Source organism: Zingiber officinale, chromosome 10B, assembly GCF_018446385.1.
Source record: "Zingiber officinale cultivar Zhangliang chromosome 10B, Zo_v1.1, whole genome shotgun sequence".
Taxonomy (NCBI): domain Eukaryota; kingdom Viridiplantae; phylum Streptophyta; class Magnoliopsida; order Zingiberales; family Zingiberaceae; genus Zingiber; species Zingiber officinale.
Window position 1 is genome coordinate 65,386,435 of NC_056005.1, and position 20,494 is coordinate 65,406,928.

The window sequence follows — 20,494 nt, forward strand, 5'->3', positions numbered from 1 at the left end:
TGTCTACGTTGACAACTTCGAGATCCGGCGTACCGTTGGACGAGCGGGATTTGCGAGGGCACGCTTCAAAGGTATAACTCTTATCTACTGTAGATTTGGAGTGTGAAACTCGTATTCGTAGTTTTTCAAAATTTTTCTTTGCACGGATCCGTTGGCTAGGGTGATTTGGGGTTTCCGCGACGCGGAAAAGTGGTTTTCGTGGCCCGAAAAACCTAACAGTGGTATCAGAGCCACGTGCGAAGACGAATACAAGGACACTTCTGTGAGATCTTCTTGGACCCGAGCTTCTCTCGTCGAAGGGAGCACGCGGACACAAAAGGAACACCGAGATTTGAAGCTAGCCGAAACCCTAGAGTCCTCTTCTCGGTTGTAAGTCCAAGAATCATCGGTAAGTACTACTCACCTGTAGTAGGAGTAGTTCCGATGTATTGCTTTGATCTCTTAGCTATCGGAATTGAAGTTGTGTGGATTTGGAAGCCTTTTAGGTTGTTGCCGTGAGTTCTATGTGAAAAGAATTGGGGGACTTTGGTTTTCTTTTGAGGTTCTGCCGTGAGCTTCACAAAGGAATAAAAAAAAACATTCGTTTAGGCTAATTGAGCATGAAGCATGGTTTTGATACCTTAATTTGGGTGCCGGGTAGAATTGTATGCTAGGGTTGTTGTGTTATGCATTCTATCCTTAATTGTTGTTAGGGATTTTGACATGCACAGTTGAGTTTCCGGTTGGTTCTTTGTTGCCCTGTTTTGGATCATACCGTACAGATTGCTATGGTTACCTCATGTTGCTGTCGTGAGTTCATCTAAGGATACATTCTTTTGGCTTGCTGTTGGATTCTTTGAGTTGTGTTTTATGCTTGAATCTCCTTGCTTTAAGATCATATTGTACAGAGTTAAAGTTGTTTAGGGATTAGCTTTGGACAGCATATTAAAGAAGCCTGAAGTTGTATTCTTTTGCTTTATTTATAGCATGTTTAGAAAGTTTGAAGTAGCATTCTGTTGCCTATTTTATAGCACGTTAAAGAAGCCTGAAGTTGTATTCTTTCGCTTTATTTATAGCATGTTTAGAAAGTTTAAAAGTAGCATTCTGTTGCCTATTTTACAGCATGTTTAGAAGGCCCAAAGTTACTCTCTTTTGCTCTATTCTGAAGCATGATTAGTAGGTTCAAATGTGCTTATTTTTCCTTTAATTACAGCATGTTTAGGAGGTCCATATTTGCTTTCTTTTGCCTTGCTCTATAACATGCTTAGAGAGAGTTTAGATTTGTCTCCCTTGTATTGTTTTTATATAGCATGCTTAGTTAATTGTAATCCTATACTTGTTAGGTATATCTAAAGGATTTCAATAAACTCTAATAAAGGATTATGAAAAAAAATGAGTAAAGAAAAGATTAGAGTCTAGTTAAAAAGAGATAACTAGTAAATTAAAGTAAGAGGCTAGTACCCAACTTCCAAGGTTGTCGTTAAATAAATCCAGGTGACCAATTCCAAGGTCTTGGCCCTGGTAAGACCAAGGTCTTTACCTCATAGGACTAGAGGCTCGCTACCTCAGTCACTATTAGAGAGCGCGCAAAACAAAGATGGTACTAAGCCTGGGCCCAAAGAAAAGAAAAGAAAAGTTAAGAAAAAAAAAGAAGAAAGAAAGAAGAAGAAAGTAAAAGATAGAAATTTAAAGATAAATTTCTATTACAAGGATATAGGAAATTGAAGCAAGTTTTATGCATAGAATTAATAAAAAGTTAGTTTCTTTAATTCTAAGCTTACAGGGTTAATTTCTTATTATCCTGTTAGATAGTGAGCATGTTTAGTATTCAGTTTCATTTTCTGTATACCATGAGCACATGCAGATTTGCTTTAGCATTTCAGTTTTAGTATTATTGCATTACTTTTTATGCATTTCGAGTTTTGTGAGATAAATTAGTACTTACTAAGCGTTTTTGCTTATAGTTTTGTTTTCATTCCTCCTACTGTAGATAAAGGAAAAGCTAAGATATGAAGGGAGGCGACAGGGTGGTGGTGATGATGAATGTGCGTGGTGACTGGACTATGGAGAGATCTAGAGGGTTCTAGCAAACCTGCAGGACTTAGTTATTTAGAGTTTATGCTCTAATTCCTTTCTTTAATTACTGTTATGAAAATTATGAGATTGTAATTGAGTTTGATTCGGATTGCAGCTTAATATGTTCCATTCTGGGAGATTGTGTTTAGTTCTTGTTGTTAGACTAGTCTTTTGGTTATAATATGAATTTATTACTGCGTGGTTGTGAATAAAATGTGATCCAGTCGCATGTGGCTACGTATATATCTTGTGTATTATAGATTTGGTCACCAGCACAGGGGAGACTCTGCCGAAATTTTTCGGTAGGAATTCCTCTAAACCGTTATAAATATAACTGACTCTAATAATAGCGTTAGTGACACTAGATACAGGGTTGTAGTTAGGTAACATTCGCCCTTAGAGAATAGAAGTAAGAAGGGTGGGTTGTTACAGTTGGTATCAGAGCAGTTCCCATTCTTCAGCATCACACACACATCAGCATCATCCTCGCCGTCTCCAAGTAAGAAAGTATTTAAATCCCTTTCTTATTTCTGCTTTCCTTATTTTTACTACAGTATAGAGTACTTTCCTTTTTGAGTACTAAAGTAAGATAAAAGATTTAGTTTCCCCTTTCTTTATTCATATTTATGTATGATTAGAAGTGTTAAAGTAAGATATCAAGCCTTTACCTTGCATAATTAGATGGCAAGAAGAGGACGCCCCCGTGCTACTCACACTGAGGAACCAGCTCAAGGGAACGAAGTGCCTAGGACAACTGAGCCCAACCTTTCTAAAGTGGTTGCTCAGCTCCAGAGACAAGTAGCAGAGCAGTAGCAAGTGATTGCCAATCTGATGGCAAACCAGCAAGCAGTTCCCCCCCCCTCTTCCAGCTGTCACTACAGAGAATCCAGTGGTAACTGAGACTCCACCAGCTGCCCGGGGAGCCGTCACAGCACCTCAGAGACCAGAAGCTTACCTTATACAGTGGCTAAAGCTGAAACCAGAGAGCTTCTCAAGCACGACTGAGCCCTGGGATGCCCAGGCTTGGTTTAAAACACTAGAGAGCACTATGGAGCTTCTTGACTGGCCAGAAGTCGAGAAGGTCAAGTGCGCCTCTTTCTGCCTATCTGGAGATGCTCGTATGTGGTGGGAGAGGATAAAGACCAAGAGAGCGGCTGATCAGATGAGCTGGGCTGATTTTCAGTCAGAGTTTTATGAAGAGTTCTTCCACCTACAGATCACCAACAAGCACTACGAGGAGTTTATAGAGTTCAAACAAGGTGACCTGTCAGTGGAGGAAGCAGCCAAGAAGTTCAACAGACTAGCTCGTCTCTGCCCAGAGCTAGTAAGTATAGAGAAGGAGCGAGTCAGGCTGATGCTCAGAATGCTGAGACCCCAGATAGCACTGAATGTGAGCAGTGGAGCTCATCGGCCCCAGACTGGTGAAGAGTTGATCAGTAGAGCATTAATTGCTGAACACTACCTGAACAACATCAAGGCACAACGAGCACAACATAAGCCAGTGAAGACAGAGGACAAGACAGCAGGAAGCCAGAAATCACAGTCAAGTAAACAGAACTGGAAAGGCAAAGGTAAAAGGAAGTAGTGGAACACAGGAGGTAGCCAGAAGGGAGGACCAGCAAATAAGCAGACCAAGTTTCCTCCCTGTCCCAAATGTGGGAGAACACATCCAGGAGCCTGTCTTTTGGGTAAGACTGGATGTTACTCCTGTGGTCAGGAAGGACACATGGCTAAGGAATGTCCTAATAAATTCAAAGCACCTCAGCCACAGCCATTGCAATATGTAGGTCAGCCTGCACAGTTGCACCATATGGAAGCAGCATTGGAGGGACCCTATATCAGTCAAGGAAGGTTAGAAGCCCCACCAGTTCCAGCCTTTGATGGTGCCAGAGTATTCTCCCTCACCAAAGAAGAAGCTGCTAGTGCCTCCACGGTCGTAGCAGGTCAAGTAGTTATTTTCCAACACATAGCTACTGTACTATTTGACACTGGGGCGACCCATTCTTTTGTATCGATACCTTTTGCCAGTAGTTTACAGGTGCCTACAGAGAGTACAAACTCCAAGTTCCTGACGACCCTACCTTCTGGGGAGGTCATGGAATCTAATCAGTGGCTCCGAGCCGTACTGGTCAGAATTGCAGACTGAGAGCTATATGTAAATCTGATAGTTCTCGCCATGCAAGATTTCGATATCATTTTTGGTATGGATTTCCTCAGCAAGTACAGTGCTTCAGTGGACTGCCGCAGAAGGAAGGTGATTTTTAGTCCAGAAGGTGAACCAACTTTTGAGTTCACAGGAGTGCCAAGGAAGAAGACCCAGAAACTTCTCTCATCTCTAGCAGCTCACCAGATGTTAGCTAAAGGGTGTGCAGGTTTTCTTGCTTACATAGTAAAGGCAGAAGAGCAGAAGGGACTCAAGCAGGAGGAGGTCTGGCTAGTATGCGAGTATCCAGAAGTATTTCCAGAAGAGCTACCTGGACTACCTCCCAACAAAGAGGTGGAATTTGAGATTGAATTGGTTCCTGGAACCGGTCCAATTTCAAAAGCTCCGTATCGCATGTCTCCAGCAGAGCTGAAGGAGTTACGAGAACAACTACAGGAGTTACTTGACAAAGGCTTCATTCGCCCCAGTCACTCACCTTGGGGAGCTCCTGTGTTGTTTGTCAAGAAGAAAGATGGATCAATGCGGATGTGCATAGACTACAGAGCTTTGAATCAAGTGACGATCAAGAACAAGTACCCCCTTCCTAGGATCGACGACTTATTTGATCAGTTAAGAGGAGCAACGGTGTTCTCAAAGATAGACCTGTGCTCTGGGTACCATCAGCTGAAGGTGAAAGAAAGGGATATACCCAGAACGGCGTTCAGGACCAGATATGGACACTACGAGTTTGTAGTTATGCCTTTTGGAGTGACCAATGTACCTGCGGTCTTCATGGACTTAATGAACAGAGTGTTCAGAGAATATCTTGACAAATTTGTCATTGTATTCATTGACGACATTCTGGTCTATTCAAGGACCCCAGAGGAGCATGACACGCACTTGAGGATCGTACTGCATACTCTTCAGCAGAAGCAGCTTTATGCTAAATTCTCCAAGTGCAAGTTATGGTTAAATCAGGTGGCGTTTTTAGGTCACATAATTTCTAAAGAAGGCATTCAAGTGGATCCAGCCAAAGTGGAAGCGGTCAACAACTGGAGTAGACCCAAGAACGTCAGAGAGATCAGAAGCTTCCTTGGTTTAGCTGGGTACTACAGGAAGTTCGTGGAGGACTTTTCCAGGATAGCCTCTCCACTAACAGCCCTCACCAGAAAGAACAAGAGATTCGAATGGTCAGATAAATGTGAGCAGAGTTTCCAAGAGCTAAAGAAGAGATTGATCAGTGCTCCCATTCTGACTGTTCCACAGAGCGACAAGAGTTTTGACATCTACAGTGATGCTTCCAAGATGGGCTTAGGAGCTGTACTCATGCAAGAAGGAAAAGTCATAGCTTATGCTTCCAAACAACTCAAAGATTATGAGAAGAACTACCCTACTCATGATCTTGAGCTGGCAGCTGTAGTTTTTGCACTTAAACTCTGGCGACATTATTTGTATGGAATTCAGTATAGAATTTTCACAGATCATCAGAGTCTTAAGTACTCCTTCACTCAGAAGGACTTAAACATGAGACAGCGCAGGTGGCTGGAGTTGGTTAAAGATTACGACTGTGAAATCCTCTACCACCCAGGCAAAGCTAACAAAGTGGCAGATGCACTCAGCAGAAAATCCAGTGCATCCCTGATGTCTTTGTCATCATTAGCCCTGCCACAGCAGAAGGAGTTGTCGGATTTTGGACTTGAAATTATTGAAGGGCAACTCTCTGCATTGACCTTAGAGTCCACATTGCTTGAGGAGGTACAGAGAAAGCAAAGTGAAGATCCAGACATCCAGAAAATGAAGCAAGGGTTACAGAAAGAAGACAAATCAGAGTTTCGAGTAACAGATAGCGGGATTCTTTATCAAGGGAGTCGCATTTGCGTGCCTCATGATGAAGAATTGAGGAAGAAGATCTTAGAAGAAGCTCACAGTACACCATATTCCATGCATCATGGTTCTTCCAAGATGTACCAAGATGTGAAACAGAGGTTCTGGTGGTCAGGACTCAAAAGAGATGTTGCTAAGTATGTCAGTACCTACTTGACATGCCAGAGGGTCAAAGCAGAATACCAGAGACCAGGAGGAGTTCTTCAGCCTCTTCCAATACCAGAATGGAAATGGGAAGATATATCCATGGACTTCATAACAGGCCTTCCAAGAACCACAAATGAATATGATGCAATATGGGTGATAGTGGACAGATTGACCAAGTCTACTCATTTTCTAGCCATCAAGGTGTCCCACTCTATAGAGCAGTTAGCACAGCTGTATGTTAAAGAGGTGATCAGACTTCACGGAGTTCCTAAATCTATTGTTTCTAATAGAGATGGGCGCTTCACCTCTCACTTCTGGGAGTGTGTTCAGACTGCACTAAGCACCAAACTCAAGTTCAGCACAGCCTTCCATCCTTAGACTGATGGACAGACAGAGTGAGTAAATCAGATTCTAGAAGATATGCTCAGAGCTTGTGCACTAGATTTCAAGGGAAGTTGGTGCAAGTACCTGTGCTTAGCTGAATTTGCCTATAACAACAGCTATCAGGCCACCATCAAGATGGCTCCTTATGAGGCATTGTATGGCAGGAAATGCAGATCACCCATTTGCTGGCAAGAAGCAGGTGAAAGAAGAGAGATGGAAGTGGAACTGGGCGTTCAGACAGAGCTGATAGATGAGACTACTCAGGCTATTCAGAAGATCAGACAGAGAATTGGGACTGCCCAGAGTAGACAGAAGAGTTATGCTGACACACGTCGTAGGCCACTTGAATTCCAAGTAGGGGATTCAGTTTTTCTCAAGGTCGCTCCTATGAAGGGAGTGATGAGGTTTGGCAAGAAGGGCAAATTAAGTCCTCGTTATGTAGGACCTTACCTGATCACAGAAATGATTGGGAAAGTAGCTTATAGGCTGGACTTACCACAAGACATGTCAGCAATACACAATGTGTTTCATGTCTCCATGCTAAAGAAGTGTCTCCATGACCCGAGTCAAGTGATTCAGCCTCAGTCAATGCAGATCCAAGAGGATCTTAGTTATGAGAGAAGACCTACACAGATAGTGGACAAAGCAGTTAAGAGATTGAGAAACAAAGAAGTACCACTAGTGAAGGTCATTTGGCAGAACCAGAAGCATGAGGAAGTCACTTGGGAGCGGGAGGACAGCATGAGACAGAAGTATCCAGAGCTATTCTAAGTTCGAGGATGAACTTTTTATAAGGTATGGGGATTGTAACGACCCAATTTTCCCCATTTCAAGTTCTAAAATCCATAAAAATATTTGGAAATGCTTTTAAAATATTCTAGAGATTTTTAGGAATTTTTAGAGTATTTTTACGTAATTTTTGGAGGTCGTTTAGTAGGTTTACAAAAAGAAAAAAGTTTTGACAAAAATCGTTGAAGGTGAGACTCGAACCCAAGACCTCCGGTCGAACCTGACCTAACCGGATGCAGCCAACCAACTGGGCTATGCATGGTTTGTTAATAAGTATGAAGCGGGATATATATAAGTTATAGTAAAGGGCAAAGTTAGACCTAGGTTATAGAAAGGGATAAGTTAAGAGGAGAAGGGAATTATTCCCGTGACCTAATCTCGTGATTCCTTTCTCTCTCACGGCGTCGACTTCCTCTCGGGTGAAGCCGCAGCCGCAGCTCGGGCTTCGCCTCCGGCGGTCGGACAAGGACACTTCCGTGAGATCTTCTTGGACCCGAGCTTCTCTCGTCGAAGGGAGCACGCGGACACAAAAGGAATGCCGAGATTTGAAGCTAGCCGAAACCCTAGAGTCCTCTTCTCGGTTGTAAGTCCAAGAATCGTCGGTAAGTACTACTCACCTGTAGTAGGAGTAGTTCCGATGTATTGCTTTGATCTCTTAGCTTTTGGAATTGAAGTTGTGTGGATTTGGAAGCCTTTTATGTTGCTGCCGTGAGTTCTATGTGAAAAGAATTGGGGGACTTTGGTTTTCTTTTGAGGTTCTGCCGTGAGCTTCACAAAGGAATAAAAAAAACATTCGTTTAGGCTAATTGAGCATGAAGCATGGTTTTGATACCTTAATTTGGGTGCCGGGTAGAATTGTATGCTAGGGTTGTTGTGTTATGCATTCTATCCTTAATTGTTGCTAGGGATTTTGCCATGCACAGTTGAGTTTCCGGTTGGTTCTTTGCTGCCCTATTTTGGATCATACCGTACAAATTGCTATGGTTACCTCATGTTGCTGCCGTGAGTTCATCTAAGGATACATTCTTTTGGCTTGCTGTTGAATTCTTTGAGTTGTGTTTTATGCTTGAATCTCCTTGCTTTAAGATCATATTGTACAGAGTTAAAGTTGTTTAGGGATTAGCTTTGGACAGCATATTAAAGAAGCCTGAAGTTGTATTCTTTTGCTTTATTTATAGCATGTTTAGAAAGTTTGAAGTAGCATTCTGTTGCCTATTTTATAGCACGTTAAAGAAGCCTGAAGTTGTATTCTTTCGCTTTATTTAAAGCATGTTTAGAAAGTTTAAAAGTAGCATTCTGTTGCCTATTTTACAGCATGTTTAGAAGGCCCAAAGTTACTCTCTTTTGCTCTATTCTGTAGCATGATTAGTAGGTTCAAATGTGCTTATTTTTCCTTTAATTACAGCATGTTTAGGAGGTCCAGATTTGCTTTCTTTTGCCTTGCTCTATAACATGCTTAGAGAGAGTTTAGATTTGTCTCCCTTGTATTGTTTTTATATAGCATGCTTAGTTAATTGTAATCCTATACTTGTTAGGTATATCTAAAGGATTTCAATAAACTCTAATAAAGGATTATGAAAAAAAAATGAGTAAAGAAAAGATTAGAGTCTAGTTAAAAAGAGATAACTAGTAAATTAAAGTAAGAGGCTAGTACCCGACTTCCAAGGTTGTCGTTAAATAAATCCAGGTGACCAATTCCAAGGTCTTGGTCTTGGTAAGACCAAGGTCTTTACCTCATAGGACTAGAGGCTCGCTACCTCAGTCACTATTAGAGAGAGCACAAAACAAAGATGGTAGTAAGCCTGGGCCCAAAGAAAAGAAAAGAAAAGTTAAGAAAAAAAAAGAAGAAAGAAAGAAGAAGAAAGTAAAAGATAGAAATTAAAAGATTAATTTCTATTACAAGGATATAGGAAATTGAAGCAAGTTTTATGCTTAGAATAAATAAAAAGTTAGTTTCTTTAATTCTAACCTTACAGTGTTAATTTCTTATTATCCTGTTAGATAGTGAGCATGTTTAGTATTCAGTTTCATTTTCTGTATACCATGAGCACATGCAGATTTGCTTTAGCATTTCAGTTTCAGTATTATTGCATTACTTTGTATGCACTTCGAGTTTTGTGAGATAGATTAGTACTTACTAAGCGTTTTCGCTTATAGTTTTGTTTTCTTTCCTCCTACTGCAGATAAAGGAAAAGCTAAGATATGAAGGGAGGTGATAGGGTGGTGGTGATGATGAATGTGCGTGGTGACTGGACTATGGAGAGATCTAGAGGGTTCTAGCAAACCTGCAGGACTTAGTTATTTAGAGTTTATGCTCTAATTCCTTTCTTTAATTACTGTTATGAAAATTATGAGATTGTGATTGAGTTTGATTCGGATTGCAGCTTAATATGTTCCATTCTGGGAGATTGTGTTTAGTTCTTGTTGTTAGACTAGTCTTTTGGTTATAATATGAATTTATTACTGTGTGGTTGTGAATAAAATGTGATCCAGTCGCATGTGGCTGCGTATATATCTTGTGTATTATAGATTTGGTCACCGGTACAGGGGAGACTCTGCCGAAATTTTTCGGTAGGAATTCCTTTGAACCGTGATAAATCTAATTGACTCTAATAATAGCGTCAGTGACACTAGATACAGGGTTGTAGTTAGGTAACATTCGCCCTTAGAGAATAGAAGTAAGAAGGGTGGGTTGTTACACGAGGTCATGGGTTCGAGTCTCACCTTCAACGGTTTTTTTTGTCAAAACTTCTTTCTTTTTGTAAACATACTAAACGACCTCCTAAAATTACGTAAAAATACTCTAAAAATTCCTAAATATCTCTATAATATTTTAAAAGTATTTCCAAATATTTTTATGGACTTTTAGAACTTGAAATAGGGAAAATTGGGTCGTTACAAGACGAGAGTCTTGGAAATATTCTTCTCCTTTTTTCTTTGATAGCAAAGATGTCAAACTCCTACCAAGAAGGGTATAGCACCGTTCACCCTCCTTTGTTTAAATGAGAGAACTTTAGCTACTAAAAGAATAGAATAGAGTGCTACCTCAAGTAGACATCAAGCTCTAGTTGACTATACTCAAAGGATACACTCTCCCGATGGTAGATGGAAAGCCAGTAGAACCATATGATGAGACCCCTCATTGATCAAGAAGGTGCAACTAAACTATAAAGCAATCAACACCATTCAGTGCAGCCTAACGATGGAAGAACTAAATCGAGCTGGGTGGTATGAAAATTCAAAAGATGTAACACCCCAAATTTTAATATTTGGAGTCCTAATATTAATTAAAAATATTTAGAAATGCTTTAGAAAAATTCTAGAGATTTTTAGAAATTTATAGAGTATTTTTATGCAATTTTTGGAGTTTGTTTGGTATTTTTACCAAAAGAAACAAGTTGTAAAAAATAAAGAAATTAAGCCGACGTTCGAACCGGAGACCTTTGGTTAAGCAAAGCCTTTAGTTGTCTCAGCTAACCAAGTCCCCAAGCAGGCGTTGCTGATTAAAAGAAGAGAGAAATTTATTTAAGTAGTAGTTAATAAACGGAAAATAAATAGGAATAAATGGGATTCGGCCGAGATTTGAACCCACAAGCTCCAGTCGACCCAAACCCTATGTTGTTCCGTCTGACCAAGTGTTCCAGCGAGCGTTGTTGATTAAAAGGAGAATGAAATTTATTTAAGTAATAGTTAATAGGAAACAGAAAATAAAAGATAAAAAGGGGTTCGGCTGAACTCGCGACCTCTGACCCGGTCAAAACGCGGCTTGCTAGGCTTTCCAACGGATGTTTCGTAATAAAAGGGAAGCGAAATATTCTTAAACCATAACAGAATACCCTAGTTATAAAGAGAGAACTTAGGGATTATTTTCCTCGTGACCTAAAACTTCTCCCTTCCTCTCCTCTCTCGCTCGCGAACGGCGTGCGACAGCTCCTGCTAGGGCGAAAATGCAGCAAGCAGCTAGGGTGTCTCCGGCGGTCGACGAGCACCCTTCCTCGTGAGGTCTTCACACCACCGTGATCCTCTCGTCGAGGAGAACCCGTGAGCACGAGGAAGAGGCCATGATCTCAAGCCTTCCGAAACCCTAGAAAGTCCTTCTTCTTCGGTTGTAAGTCCAAGAACGATGTAAGTTGCTACTCACTTGTAGTAGAGTAGTTTCGGATTCCTATTGCTTTTGTTTTCGAATTTTCTGTGAAGATTGTTGGTTGTGCTTGTTGCCGTGAGTTCTTATAGGAAGATGAGAAGGGGTTTTAATGGATTTTGAGCATGTGTGTTGTTTTCGTGGATTATTGCTGTTAACAGAATTGATCTCCATGCTTGTAACATCTAGTATTAGTGTTTCTTTCTTGCTGTCATGTGTAGGAATAGGCTTATAGCATTACAGTACAGAATTTCCCTTGTAAATGCTGAGCATGAATAACTCTAGTCCAAGGGTACAGTCTAGATTATGGAGCATGAACAGAATAGAAGACCAAGTTAAGTACGTTGAACAGTTTGGTTCCTTATGGTTTCCTTGTTGTGGCACGGAACAGGGGGATTAGCTGTGATTTCGGATGGTTTGAGGTTTGTTGCCATAAAACTTAGTGCAAAATTTATTAGATTTGGACAGATTCAAGTTTCCATTGAAGCAGGGACGTATTTCTATTTTTCGGCTTGTGATTGCTTTGGGTATGAACAACACAATCTTGGAAGAATTCTGTGAAGTCTAAATTGTATTAGAGCTTGCTGTGCGGTTAGAATTCTGTGATGAAGTAGTTGTGGTCCATTGTTTCCTTAGGATAATTTCAATGTTGATGCATAGTTTGAAGTTCTAAAAAGGATACATTGCTTACTTATGATAAATTGATAGTTTAGATGAGATGTATGATATGGTTAAATTTACAGTTATGGACAGCCTTAGTTTGTATTTAGTTAGATCTTCCAGCAGTTTATTTAGTCTTGCAGATTTTGGTTTCTTTTGCAATTAACCGGACATGAACAACCTAGTCTTAGGAGAATTCGGTCGAAAGTTGTTTAGCTTGAATGTAGCATCTAGATTTTTATTAAGTAGAGCAGTGCAGATTTTTGATTAAGCTTATAGTGCAGAATTTTGATTAAGTTTGTAGGCAGATTTGATTAAGCTTGTATGTAGATTTAGTTTTTGTAACGACCCGCCTTCTACTGGCTAGGCTGTAAGGCCGGACCGTCACATTATGCTGTGCTAAACTATTCCATGACCATTACTAAATCTAGGTGCGGAAGCTGTACTAATTAAAACTTGGCTAAACTATTATCTTTTCTCTATTCTACATGTGCTAAGGGGTGTAATCTAAACTATTCATGTCATTATTACCTCCCCTTATGGTCAAGGAACTTAACTAAACGTTTTCCAGCTGTTATCAGACCTCCCAATCAATCCACAGATCGATTGGAATGGTCGAATCGATCCAGTGATCGATTCAGCAAGCTATTGTATGTGAAACTTGGGTTGGATCAATCCAGTGATCGATCCCGCACGCTACTGTGCTCGGGCAATATTCTGGATCGATCGGCTGATCGATCCAGGCTAACCAATCGTTCCAGTGATCAATTCCAGAGCTCTCTGTTCACGATGAAACTAGGCTGGATCGATCGGCTGATCGATCCAGACGCAGTCTGTTCGCGGAACAAGCTACCAATCGATCCATTGATCGATTGAGGACCCCCAATCGATCCACCGATCAATTGGGGTTTCTGATTTTGCAGCTAAGCTATGATTTCAGCACTTGTTCGTGCCAAAATTTCATATATCAGTTCTAAACTAAATGCAAAATATTCTAACATCACACAAATAGTGTTCTAAGCATGATAGGGTGCATGATTAACTAATTCATAGCAATTAACATACCAAGGTGCAAAATAATAAAATGTTAAAAGGTTTTAGTGCTTAAAACAAGCTTGCTGAGATTTCCTAAGATCTTTATTCCAAGTTCCATCCACACACATCTTCATCACATTGTCCTCCAGCCTCCGCTAGTCCCTCTTTTCTTTACCTTTATCTGCAGTATAAGGAAAAAGTATCTGTAAGCTTTCGCTTAGTAAGAAACCATCTACCTCACTAAAACATGCATACGATGCAATTCATGATTTTAAAATATGCTATTTGAAATGTGTACTGATTAAACTAAAACATGGCATGCTATCATAAAATACGTGGAAACCAAAAACTAGTCATGACATACTATCATCTAAAGCATGTGTAACAAAAGCTGAACATACAGCTATCATACGTAATCATAAGAGTGAGCTGAACTGAAGCATGAACTGAGCTAATTCTAGCAAATGCTAAAGCTATACTGATTTCACCTAACTATTTTATGAGAGTTTAAAACTACATATATAATAGATGAAAATACTACTCATGCTGCTGTTTGGGCCCGGCAACTGTACGTGCTATGCGCGCATCCCTAACTAGACCCGGGTTTGCAAGTCCCGAATTTAGTAGGGTTACTAGGTTATCTGAACCTAGGGATGACTGTGGGAGCCCAACCCAATGGATATCTAACTCGGGTTTGCAAGTCCCGAAATTCCTGTCTTGCTTTTACTAGGTTGTCTAAACCCAGAACTAGGTTATCTAAACCTAGAGGCGACTGTGGGAGCCCACCCATTGGACATCTAGTCCTGTAAAAGCTGTAGCATGACTATATGAGCTGTGAAATGCTTCTATTGCATTTAACTAAGCTATTAAAATGTCTAAGTTGCATTTTAACTGTGCTAGTAATTTAATCGAACACTTGGTATGCGCTAATTCGCATCCTTTGTGCCGAAAAGCTATATACTACTAACTAAAACATGGAATTCACACGAAAGCTACTCATACTGTAGGTGAGGGGTTTCTTACCTCCTGTGCTAATTTTCTTACGATTCTAATTGCTAGTTTTCCGGTGGAGACGATCTTCTTGACAATATTCTCACGTCTATGCGTTCTTCTCGCGAAGAGGAGCGTCCTCGTATCCTTTGTGTTGCCGGGAGGTGCTCCTAGAACCCTTGGCCTTGTGCGCCGAGAGAAGGAGAGGAGAAGGGAGAGGGGTCGGCGGAAACTAGGGTGAGGAGGAGAAAAGTTACGTTAAAAGAAATAACTCTTCACTTAATTCCTCCCTATTTATATTAAGTGGTAATCTCGGCCCAACTTGAATATAAATTTAATTGTTTTCCTTTCTTTTTAGCACGGCCCTGCTGGGTTCACTTGGTTACTAAGGTTCACCATAAGTCATAGGACCCATAGGTCTCGGGTTCAATTCCTGCGTAAGCTATTTTCGTTTTCTATTTATTTTTGCTACTTCTGCTACTCTAAAAATTCCATAAAAATATTCTAAAATTCCAGAAAAATCATAGAATATTTCTAAAATAATTTTGAGAATTTTCGGGTGTTACAGTTTTAGTGCAGTTTTAAGAAGTTTTTCAGTACAGTTTTATTAAGTATTTCCATGCAATTTTGTTAAGCATTTCAGTGCAATGTTAATAAGCATTTTAGTGCAGTTTTGTATGAGACATCTGATAGATCGTTTGAAGCGATAGAGGGGGGGTGAATATCGCGCTTTTTTAAAACTAATCTTTTCTTTTATATCAAAGTCGTGCACAGCGGAAAGTAAAAAGAGACAGATTGTTTACTTCGTTCGGAGACTAGCTCGACTCCTACTCGAAAGCTCGCAGTCCTTGACCGCACCGGTGAGGAAACCACTATAACTCTTCTTTCCGAAATTCTTCGGAAAGAAGCAGATCGTACAATGGAGCAAGATAGTAACACCCTACTATCTTGCTTAAATGAATTACAAATGCAAGCTTTAAAATAAATTTTACCGACAAATAAAATGGAGATTTAGCTTAGGTCGGCATTTCCGGATGATGTAGCTTACTGCACAGATGAAGATGAGACGATTACAGAGTAGGAATTTTGATAAGAAAAGTTGTTGTCCTGGCCTCTGTCTTCGAGTCTGAATTTATAGGTGTACTGGAGGATCGGTCGACCGATCCCTCTGTTCGGTCGACCGAACCCGCTCCCTTCCTTCCTGGCTGAAGTTCGAAGTTGGCTCGATCTTTTGCATTTACTAGTCTTTAATGGTTCGGTCGACCGAACCCCTTTTTCGGTCGACTGAACAAGCTTTTCCTTGTTCGTCAGAATCTGTCGTGATCTTGATTTAATGCATCTTTAATGTTGATTGGATCGGTCGACCGATCTCTGGGTTCGGTCGACCGATCAACCCTTCTTTCCTTTCCTTGCTGATCGGTGCTGACAAGCTGGCTTTGCTGAGTCACTAGGTTCGGTCGACCGATCTTACTGTTCGGTCGACCAATCAGGCTTTGATATGATTCTGGCTCAGTTCTGATCTGGACTGACTTATGTGCTGATCTTACTTGTTCGGTGGACCAATCCTCTGGTTCGGTCGACCGATCCAACTTAACCTGCAAGATAGTGTTAAAAATAACCTGCAACACAGATGTTAGACCAAAACAACCTGCAACACAGATATTAGCAAAATAGTATAATAATGAGAAATAAAAGAACAGTAGAACTATTCTTGATCTCAACTTGGAAACCTTCCCGATTTCTTCAGTTGGTCAACGACCTAAGGTTGTTCCCTTCGGGAACCCGACCTCACTGTCGCTCCTCTAGTTTGTTTACCTCAAACTACTTGCCAAACTTTGATCCTCCAGATCTAGTTTGGACTTTTCACTCAGCCTTGATCGGCTCACCAGGACTTTTCCTTCGATCTTCGGTCCTCCAGACCTCTCGATCACTCTGCCAAGCCTCGACCCACTTGGACTTGCACCTGGGTTCCACGACCTGCTAAGATTTCTTCGCCTAGCCTCCAGCTAGTACTTTCCCGGTTGAGTAAACATCCTGCACAATCAGTCAACTTGTTAGTGTAACGACCCAATTTTCCCTATTTCAAGTTCTAAAAGTCCATAAAAATATTTGGAAATACTTTTAAAATATTCCAGAGATTTTTAGAAATTTTTAGAGTATTTTTACGTAATATTTGGAGGTCGTTTAGTATGTTTACAAAAACGAAGAAGTTTTGACGAAAAATCGTTGAAGGTGAGACTCGAACCCATGACCTCGGGTCAAACCCGACCTAACCGGGCGCAGCCAACCAGCTGAGCTACGCGGGTTTTGTTAACCAAATAAGTAGAGATAGATATTTAAGGTATAGTTTGTAATAGGAAACCCTAGTTTTAAAAAGACCTAATTCCTTTTCTCCCGAGCCGAAACTCTCTTCTCCTCACACGCACGCGCGGCGCGGCGAGTTCTGCTCTCGGGTGAAGAAGCGACAAAGCTAGGGTTCTCTCCCTCCGGGGGCCGGCGAGGGCTTTTTTCGGCCGGTCCTCACCCGTACGGGGTCATCTCGACGAAGGGAGCTCGGGAACTCAAAGGAGCCGCCAGATCGTCAAGCTTCACCCAAAACCCTAGATCTCCCTCCCTCTCGGTTGTAAGTTTTAAAAGCAAGGGTAAGTACTACTCACCTGTGATTGGAGTAGCTTCCGGATCTGTATTTCTTGGTGATTTTCGAAACATGCTGTATTGTGGATGTTAGGAGCTTAGTTTTTTCGTCCTTCTCTCGGCACATGCTGAATTGGGGTTGCTAGGGCTTAGTTCCACCTTTCTTACATTCGGTTGCCCTTTGAAGCCCTAGGATCTGCTTGAAATTTCTGAAATTTACTTGCTGCTTTGTGTTGTTGTGGTAACCTGCTTAAGGGATTCGTCCCTGTGCATGTGCAGATTTGTCTATTTCGGTTGCTGTTAAATAATTTAGAGAGAATGCATTAGGAAACAATGTTTTTGAGAATTGCTCATTTATTGCTCGTTATGTATTAGAACACATGAAGAAAGGTTGTTGAGTATTGCTCTTAATTGCTAACTACGTGTTAGAATGCTTTTAGAAGGAATTCTGAATTATTCTAACAGTAATACGAGTATGATCAGTATTCGCATAGCATGAACAACCTTGTTATAAGGATTCGGAGTTAGCTTATTTTGCTACCTTATCTAGCATTCCAGTGTTTGGTTTCTTTGCATTTCAATTGCTTAGTTTCCTTTGTATTCAACATGCAAGTCAGTTGCCGAATTTCACAGCTTTGCTTTAAGTAGGAAAGTTTATTAAATAAGCATGAGTAGCTCCTTATCCAAGAACATCCCTTTTATTTAGTTAGAATGAGTTTAGTATTTTCCTTTCAATTCAAAGAGCAAGAACAACCCTTTAATTAGTTAGAATGGTTTAGCATTTTCCTTGCAACTCAAAGGGCAAGAACAACCCTTATTTAGCTAGAAGGGAAGCCTTTATTTAAAGCATGCAGTATTAGAATAGCATGAGCCGTATTAGTTTTTAATTCTGGTTCATTCACAGATTTTTAATGATTCACGTGTGCAGATTTTTGTTATTCACATGTGCAGATTTTTAGTATTCATATGAACAGATTTTAGCATATAGTAGCATGCTGATTTTTGTTTTCCTTTACTTTAAGATGTGCATGAATAGATTATAACATATAGTAGTATGCTGATTTTTGTTTCCCTTTGCTTTAAGATATGCATGAACAGATTTTAGCATATACATGTATGCACATAGCTTTTAGTTTGGACTTTCCTTGCTATAATGAGTAGCTATAAGTAAGAAAAAGACCAAGGTCTAGTTAAAAAGAGATAACAAGTAAATTAAAGTAAGAGGCTAGTACCCGACTTCCGAGGTTGTCGATAAACAAATCCAGGTGACCGTTTCCGAGGTCTTGGCCCTGGTAAGACCGAGGTCTTTACCCTGTGGGACTACAACAGTCTCTATTAGGGAGCGCACATAAGATGGTACTAAGCCTGGGCCCAAAGAAAAAGAAGAAGAAAGAAAAAGAAGAAGAAAGAAAAGTAAAAGTAAAAGAAATTAAAAGATTAATTTCAAGTATAAAGCTATATGTAAATGAAACAAGTATCACCTATGTTTAGAATTTGTAGAAGTATAGTTCCTTTAATTCTAAGCATACAACATGAGTTTCATTCCTTTTCTTATCAGTTTAGTGAGCATGATTAGTTTTATTTCCAGTATTCAGCTTTATTCTGGTATATCATGAGTATGTAGTTTATTTGAGTACCTTGCTATTGGATGAGTACATGTAGCTTTTCTTTTAGCATTTCAGTTACAGTATCGTTTGCATTTTTATGCACTTCGAGTTTTTGTGAGATAGTATAGTACTTACTAAGCGTTTCTCTTATAGATCTTTTTCCTCCTACTGTAGATAAAGGAAAAGCTAAAATATGAAAGGAAGGCGACAAGGTGGTGGTGATGAAGGAGTGTGATGACTGGACTATGGAGAGATCCAGAGTTTGCTGGCAAATTTTCAAGACTCTTCTGTTTAGAGTTCTTTTAGTTTCTTTAAATATTATTATGAGTTGAGATTGTAATTAAGTTTATTCCGCACTTGTAGTTGGGTCCTATTGTTGGAGTGATATAGTTGTTTGCTATTGCTAGAGTAGTTTCCTTCTTCTTATTATGTTATTATACTGCGTGGTTGTGAAAAAAAATATGTTCCAGCCGCCTGTGGCTGTGTATATAGTGTCTGTATGGTTGATTTGGTCACCGGTACAGGGGAGACTCTGTCGAAATTTTTCGGTAGGACTTCCTCTGGGGCCGTGATAATTCTAAGTGTTGTTATAATAGCACAAGTAACATAATTGTTAGGTAACGGTCGCCCTTAGAGAGTAGTAGTAAGAAGGGTGGTCGTTACAGTTAGATCATAACAAGACTTAACTTGAACCTTTGATAACATCAAAACTCAGGTTAGATTCTGGTGCAGCTTGCACCAACAACATCCTTTTAATAGAGGTATTAACAAGTATAAGAAAGATAAAGTATAAGAAAGAAAAAGGCCAAGGCCTTAAGTAGATCTCAAAGTCAAGACTTTAGGGATTTTTGCACACAAGGTGCTTGTTAAAATGTCAAGACATTTAAAGAAGAAGTAATAAAAGATAACAAGTATTTTATTTTTAAGAGGCTAGTACCCGACTTCCGAGGTTGTCGTTAAATAAATCCAGGTGACCAATTCCGAGGTCTTGGCCCTGGTAAGAACGAGGTCTTTACCCTCGTAGGACTGGTGGCTCGCTACCCTAGTTTCTATTAGGGAGCGCGCTTTGGTACTAAGCCTGGACCCAAGAGAAGTTGATTACTATTTTGAAGTATTAAAAATATAAGCTTTTGAACAAGTAAAATAAGTTTCACATAAGTATAAAAGTATAAATTTTAAACAAGTGAAATAAGCTTCACATGGGTTTAAAATTCAACAAGTTTAGTTCTTTATGCTAGCAAGATTGTATAGATTTGCTTTACATGTTTAGCTTTTCAGTATGTTCTTTTACTAGTAGATGAGCATGAGTAGTTTTCCTTTTGAGCATTCAGTTTTTAGATTTTAGCATATTCACATGCATATTCGAGTTTTGTGAGTCAGATAGCGCTTACTAAGCAATTTTGCTTATAGTTTGCATTTCCTCTTATTGCAGATAAAGGAAGGCGACAAGGAGGTGCAGATGGTGTGTGATGCCAGGACTATGGGGGAGACTTGGGATGTTATTGAGTTTCTGTGTTTTAGTGGATAAGATTTATTGAGATTGTAAACATTTGAGATTATATTTTATGCTCCATGTCATTCGAGTTTATTCTTGTTTTAGATTGCATGTTAAGATGAGTTCTATTTAGTAAGTAGGTATATTTTGGTGTTTGACACTTATTTAATTGCGTGGGTGTTTGATATATGTTCTAGCCACCTGTGGCTGATGTATACTATATATATATCTCAGTTTATGATCACCGGTACAGGGGAGATGTTGCCGAAATTTTTCGGTAGAGACTCCTCGTGGTTTCGATCATACCGGTTAAGTAGAGTTAGTAGTTAAATAGCGTCCACCTCTAGAGAGTAGTAGTAGGGAGGTGTGGTCGTTACAAAAGAACTCTGCGACCATCTGGTAAAGCTGCATGAAGGAATCGACAAATCTAAGGTAAACAAAAGAGATTTGTTATTAAATAATTTGTTTAATATTAAAATGCTTCTCGGAGAGACGACCACGCAACTACACACTTGACCGTAAGACATTCT